This window comes from Centruroides vittatus, unplaced genomic scaffold, assembly GCF_030686945.1.
Source record: "Centruroides vittatus isolate TY-2023 unplaced genomic scaffold, ASM3068694v2 contig_1079, whole genome shotgun sequence".
Taxonomy (NCBI): domain Eukaryota; kingdom Metazoa; phylum Arthropoda; class Arachnida; order Scorpiones; family Buthidae; genus Centruroides; species Centruroides vittatus.
In genome coordinates this window covers 243,365-251,402 of record NW_027120694.1, presented here as the reverse complement: position 1 = coordinate 251,402, position 8,038 = coordinate 243,365, and positions in this window count along the sequence as shown.

The following is an 8,038-nucleotide window of genomic DNA, read 5'->3' as shown; positions in this document are numbered from 1 at the left end:
TAACACCTTACACTTGCCGAGAAAAAATATATTTATTTGCAACAAACACGCAAACGTTTTCAGCCTGATTCACAGGCCATCTTCAGGCTTGGAATACATTTGAAATTAAAATTCCATCCATGGAATACAAAAATTCAAATTCAAAATTAAATAAGGTACAATCAAAATAAAATATTGAATAACTAACATAAAGCAAAAAATAACAAAAAATATATAAAAATGTAACAAATGAATACGTAAGCATTAATAAATGCAAATTTCTAAGACATACAATAAAACCACTATATTGATTGGTTAGAGCCCTTATTAAACTTCTTAACCATAAACTTCCATGCAGAGGGAAGACTATCTGCGTCCCTCGCATTAAGACAGCCTTCTTGTAATCTACTTCTAAAAATCTGCAACTTTTCCGCTGTCAAGGCTAATGATGGAGACGATAAAGGATTTATGATGGCCGCCTGATTCCATTTGACCGTAGCTCCTGGCGCTTGCGCCATTTGGGACAAAACTGTTGCATTAGACCCCTTTCTGATATCATAACCATGCTCCTTGATTCTAATTCCTAAACTTCTAGTGGTTACTCCGATGTAATCTTTTTTAACGCCCAATTGCATGTTTTCATACGGAATTTTATAAACTCCTGCTTTCTCTTCTGCCTTTATAACATCTTTATCATTCCTGAGGATTTTGTATAAATTAGGGGCCCTTTTTATAAGCATCCTCGAACTTTTTCTGTGTGCTATTTCTTTCATGACTGTATTCATACTTTCATTATATGTAAACTTTACAAACTTATTGGGAGCATTCTTAAAACATCTTTTCTTGATGTTGTTTTCATATTTCTTAATTATTCCTAGAATTGTACTTTTTTGGTAACCTAGGGTCCTGGCTACACTTATTATTCTATTTATTTCTTTCGTCCTGTCTTGTACTCTTTCGCAATACAAAAAGGCTCTTCTTATTAAAGCTCTGAAAGCTGCAATTTTATATTTATACGGATCCTTGGATTGGGAGGGAATATACAATGGGCTGTGGGATGGTTTAATAAAAACACTAGTGGACAAGTGGCCTTTTTTGAATGTGATATCGATGTCGAGAAAATGCAGATTCAAGGAACTTTTCTGCTCCAATCTTAAAGTAAGGCCATCATTGTTATCATTGATCTTATCTAAAAAATCTTTAATTCTGCTGTTACTTCTCCATAATATAAGCAGGTCATCAACGTATCTGCTGAAATACACGATATCATCCTTAAAACCATGAAAAATTCTTTTTTCCAGCCTCCTAACTACCAATTCGCATAGGATCCCTGAGAGTGGGCTTCCCATAGGGACCCCTCTTCTCTGTCTGTAGACCTGTCCATTAAACACGAAACAAGACTCCCGGCAGACCAAACTAGTTAAACTCTCTACTTCTTCTGTATAACTAAGCAATTCCGAGTTATTGCTGTATAAGAAATCCAATAGTGCCTCCTCGCACGATTCTATCCTTACTGACGGATACATGCTCTCATAGTCGAAAACCGTTGCAACTTCATCCTCCATTAATGCTGAGTACTTGTTGCAGATCCGTTTAATGGACAGGTCTACAGACAGAGAAGAGGGGTCCCTATGGGAAGCCCACTCTCAGGGATCCTATGCGAATTGGTAGTTAGGAGGCTGGAAAAAAGAATTTTTCATGGTTTTAAGGATGATATCGTGTATTTCAGCAGATACGTTGATGACCTGCTTATATTATGGAGAAGTAACAGCAGAATTAAAGATTTTTTAGATAAGATCAATGATAACAATGATGGCCTTACTTTAAGATTGGAGCAGAAAAGTTCCTTGAATCTGCATTTTCTCGACATCGATATCACATTCAAAAAAGGCCACTTGTCCACTAGTGTTTTTATTAAACCATCCCACAGCCCATTGTATATTCCCTCCCAATCCAAGGATCCGTATAAATATAAAATTGCAGCTTTCAGAGCTTTAATAAGAAGAGCCTTTTTGTATTGCGAAAGAGTACAAGACAGGACGAAAGAAATAAATAGAATAATAAGTGTAGCCAGGACCCTAGGTTACCAAAAAAGTACAATTCTAGGAATAATTAAGAAATATGAAAACAACATCAAGAAAGGATGTTTTAAGAATGCTCCCAATAAGTTTGTAAAGTTTACATATAATGAAAGTATGAATACAGTCATGAAAGAAATAGCACACAGAAAAAGTTCGAGGATGCTTATAAAAAGGGCCCCTAATTTATACAAAATCCTCAGGAATGATAAAGATGTTATAAAGGCAGAAGAGAAAGCAGGAGTTTATAAAATTCCGTATGAAAACATGCAATTGGGCGTTAAAAAAGATTACATCGGAGTAACCACTAGAAGTTTAGGAATTAGAATCAAGGAGCATGGTTATGATATCAGAAAGGGGTCTAATGCAACAGTTTTGTCCCAAATGGCGCAAGCGCCAGGAGCTACGGTCAAATGGAATCAGGCGGCCATCATAAATCCTTTATCGTCTCCATCATTAGCCTTGACAGCGGAAAAGTTGCAGATTTTTAGAAGTAGATTACAAGAAGGCTGTCTTAATGCGAGGGACGCAGATAGTCTTCCCTCTGCATGGAAGTTTATGGTTAAGAAGTTTAATAAGGGCTCTAACCAATCAATATAGTGGTTTTATTGTATGTCTTAGAAATTTGCATTTATTAATGCTTACGTATTCATTTGTTACATTTTTATATATTTTTTGTTATTTTTTGCTTTATGTTAGTTATTCAATATTTTATTTTGATTGTACCTTATTTAATTTTGAATTTGAATTTTTGTATTCCATGGATGGAATTTTAATTTCAAATGTATTCCAAGCCTGAAGATGGCCTGTGAATCAGGCTGAAAACGTTTGCGTGTTTGTTGCAAATAAATATATTTTTTCTCGGCAAGTGTAAGGTGTTAAGTACGTATATCTATGAAGTGTAATATAATACAGATTGCATACAATACACCAAAATATACATGACGAGAAGGAAAATTTTATATTAAAGCACATAATTAATGTAAAATATATTTATCTCTTTCAGAGAATGATCGAGTCTCTTAACATAGAATTATATTAAAAAATAATTAATAATTAAAAATCAAATTTAATTTTATGTCTAATGTAAAAAGTTGTCCCGGTGAATTTTTCCAAGGCCACAGGTCTCATTGAGGTCAATTACATATACTGTATTAACTTAGCTTTTGTCTCTGTGTATAGATATGAAATTCAAATAAATTATGCTGGAGATATTACTTACTTGTTTTAAAATTTAATTTATTCTAGAAATAATATAGAGAAAACTGTGGATTTATTTACAGAAAGATGAGCCTTACATACAATAATATTCCGATACAGGAGAACACTTGAAGTTGCCTACGTAACCTTCATTTTCATATCGTGTTTTGGACTTATCTGGCCCTTATCTGGCCAAGTTTGGAAGTTACGCAATATTAAAATAAATTTTACATATTTTAATTTGTTTTATTTTTAAATTAGTAATTAAATTTCATTGTGATAAAATCGAGTTATTAGTTTTTAGTTTCGTTTTATACAAATGTTATTTATTCAGATATTATTGCTTAAAACCTTTTAAAAATGAGTTACCACTATAAAATTGTATGTAATAAACGTGTAAGAGGTGATTTATAAAGGTAAAATATGTTTTAATTAACACAGTGCTATATTTTATAGGTGTTAACTACAATTATACAGGTTAAATAATTAATTTTGTGTACAAAAATGATAAATAAAACTCATATTATTAAGAAAATGTATCTAAAATTAAATATTAGATACATTTGTGTCCGGATAACGTACGCTACTACGTCATACGCAGTGTACACATCGATGTCATACAGTTTTCTTACGAGGAAACGTCATAGTGACGTCAATTTAACGTAAAAGTATACAAAACGAATGCACCTATTACTCGACACAACACATAAAGTAATTTAATATAAATTAACTTGTTACTATGATTTAAAAATAACTCTATTCACACATCAATATAATAATTTCGACCTTTAAGCGGGAAATTACTCTAAAGTTGAAAACAGGTTTCGAGTGAAACATAATTAAACATTTATTAGAATTACATTTAAAAAAAAATTAATTTAATGAAGAACATTAAATAATAATACTATCAAATCTATTCGTAATTATTATGTAAAGTTATTAGAGTAGATCCATTGTAATTTAATAAATAGGCTGCTCGATTGTTCTCCTATATGGAAAACACGTGCATAACCCCGCAAAAAAAAAAAAAAAAAAATTAGTTTAGTAATTCATTTTCAATCTGTGTTAAATGAATTATTAAGCAAACCTGCAACTGAATTAAAATACTGATTTTTTTCTTTTTAAATATTATTGGTTCGGGGGTGGATAACCAGAGTTTTATATGATTATTTAATAGAGAGAAAAGGGCCTTCCGGATGTTACAGCTTAGGTTAGACAGATCCTTTCATATGGTTTTTCACTGCTTTTTTTAGAATTGCGAGCGTTCTGAAAACGTTACTCAAATGAGAGGAGATAGGGTCTTTCCTTGGGGGCATGACATAAACGTTAGAGGTGAGAATTGTGATCAGTAATACGAGAAACTTATCAATAAAAATAACTCTACGGGCAGTGGCGCGTTATCCTGTAGGCAATTACCTAAGGCCCCACCGACAGGGAACCATAAAACCAATCTTTTATAAGAAAATATTTCCCCAAACATTCTCCCAAAGTAAAATTCTGAAGTCAATACCGTACACGGGGCGATCTAATTCAAATTCGCCTGGGCCCCATGAAGTTACAACGCGCTTCAATAGTTACTTTACTGCAAATAAGAGTAATGATTTACGTTTTTTGGAGTTATTTATGTATTTATGTAGCTTAATAAGTAGTTAACAGAAATAATTTTACAATTGAAATTTTTTTTTTCAAATTGCAGTCCAACAATATTAACGATTTAAGTACGTTTAAAAGTTTAGTATTAGACACAGAGATCATTTAACATTGAGCTCTCAAAGTAATAAAAAAAAAATGCTTTTAAAAGGTCCAAAATTACATGAAAAACCAAGGTTAAAGCATCTAAACAAGGTTGTTTGAGTGCGAAGAAGACCTTTGCCCATCAAGAATTCAGCCAGGCTCATGGAATGGTTAAGAACGGAGCTTGACGTATCTAGGACAGTACGCCCATGAAAATTTTCAAGGCTATGGCCCGACTTGAACTCTCCTAGGGTGACACGTTAACTCCTTTACCGAACCAATAAAACTTATATAAAAAAAAACTAGCTGTATTGCGAAACTTGCCGTAACGACATACCCGATCCTGTGTAAACTAATCAGTTTTCTCCTCTATAATAGCATTTTCACTAATATTTAACCTTAAAATACGTATAGTTTTTATAGAATATCGTAAGAATAATCTAAAAATATCTAAACAATATTTGTTTCAGGAAAATTTCATAATTTTTTTTTTGTTTCTTCTACACTTCAACGTTAATTAGTATTGTGAAATAATTCGCAATTAATTTTTGTAAAAGAATAATCACTTTTTCTATAAATTATTTATAGGATTTTCTTCACTCTCTTCGAGGCTTTTTTTTAACATAAAACTCATCTTTACTCTCAATATTAAACTTTTTGGCACTTTATAATAATTAAGAATATGAAAAGCTTTGAAAATATCGTAACAGATGGCGCCACCGTAATTTTAAAGGTGGTCGGGAAAGTTAAGCAACTCATTGCTGGATTTTTTTCTAGAGTTTTCAAGAATTAATATTTAATAGTAGCGACGAACCTCGTTTAAGCACGCATTTCTCGAGACGTATCCCGTCCTTGTACGTGTATTATACACATGTATACAAGTATACACTTATGTAATACATATATAACGAGGGGATGCGTATTATAATTGAAAATTTACTTTGTATACTAGTACTTTTTATATATTAACAGGACTTATTATACTGGAAAATATGGATGCAGATATCTTACATATCAAAAATAATGTTCTTTATTTAGTTCACCTGAACACACACACTTTAAACTTGTGTTTCGGACTTGTTCGTGCCTCCCCAGCAGACCTTTAAACGACACTTTCTACAATTAACAATAAAAACATTTCTTGGTACAATTATAACTAAAATGAATTAGAAACACAATAATTTCAATTTATTATTAAAAAAACACAAGTTTAAAGTGTGTGTGTTCGGGTGAACTAAATAAAAAACATTATTTTTGATCTGTAAGACTAAATATCTGCATCCATATTTTCCAGTATAATTAAGTCCTGTTAATATATAAAAAGTACTAGTATACAAAATAAATTTTCAATTACGATAGAAAGGACACAAAGGATGCGTATTATACTTGCGTATAACTGTATATTGTGAACATCCAAATAACAGGCAAACAAACAATCTTAATATTGTTATAATTAATTAATTAAGTTGTTTGTTTGCCTGTTATTTGGATGTTAAATAACTATTAAATAAAAATCCATCAACGAGTTGCGCAAGTAACAAGCTTAATTTTAGGGGTAGAGATGAGTTTTATACAAAAATTCTAAATGCTAATAACGAGTAAGATCTTTATTACGTCCGATCCCATTCGAGATACGACACGTCACCCCCTTCTATCAGCCACTCCATCGATCTTTAACCACCAAATTTTAATAGCATCAATCCCCCTAATATACAAACCTCCCTGCAAAGTTTCAGAAAATTTTGACATAAGACACAAGAGTTATTAAGCTTCAAAGTGAGTAAGCAAAATTGTGCCCCACACACACTAACATCCATACATAAAGGGAAAAAAACCCCAGCTTTTTCTCATTTCTCCACGTTTCGAGGTTTCCCGAGTCCAAAAATATGAAAATTATTTTGGGGTGGGTCATTTTTTGACCCATCGCCATACTTTTCCTCTGTTATATATAACAGCCGGTAAGTAAAAAGTGATTAAAGTTGCAATGAGAATGTATAGCAAGTTTGCTACTTTTATCCGTTTTAATTATAAAATACAGTAATTAGTCAGTGAAGGCAGCGGTTTAATTAAAATTAATCACTGATTTTTTCTTTTCTTTTTTTTAAAATTTAGTCCTTGCACAGACATAAAAGCAAGGCAAAGAAATATTTAAATGATTAATGCAATATTCAAGGTCTCAAATAAGGAAAACTTTTTACTGTTTTCTACGTATAGTTGATGTTAATACTCCATGCTGGCATGAAAGTCGGAAAGAAAACGTTTTAAATTAACATATAAAGTTGTTTATGTATCTAAGTATGTATTTAAGTGGTAAAATAATTTAGTAGGAAAAAATTACTTTAGAAACTTCACTTTTAACTCTCTCAGCCACGTGGGCACTAAGAGAGCCTTTTAAACGTACCCTGGGTTCTTCCAGAGGGACTCGGGATATGGCAGACCACCTCCAAAAATTCCTAGGCTCTTTCGATCACCACGAATCGATAGTGGACCCCCAGAGCGGTGAGTTGACGTTATAACCGCCTATTCTATCTGCCCCGTGTTGAAATTCGTTATGACGTCAGCCAACTGCTTCGGGGGGATCCGAGATCGATTCAGATGGTCGAAAGAACTCTTTTCAGGGTGGGCAGGCCCGTTCCTCAGCCACCTCCATCGTGTGCCTGAATGCACCCGTAATGTAGGCCTACTTGCTAAAAAAAAAGCCTTCTTAGTACCCATAGGAATGAGTTTAAAAAAATTCAGTACATGATGGTTCAGTTACGACCAATATATAATTTTTTTCAGCACATTAAATTACGTGTTTTCGCATTAAATGCAATCACTTTAACCTTGTCTTCTATCTAAATCTCATTTTCATAAGTCTGCAGGCTATAACAAATATAAGCATTGAAAGTAATTTATAGTTACGTAAAGTATAATTACGATTAGATTTGCTATTTTTAGTTAGAAAAAAAATCTGTATTTCTTTGTAAAATTACATCAGTTACTTGTGATATTTATATGACTTTGTATGACAATAATGATAATTATTAATACATGTTTTATATATG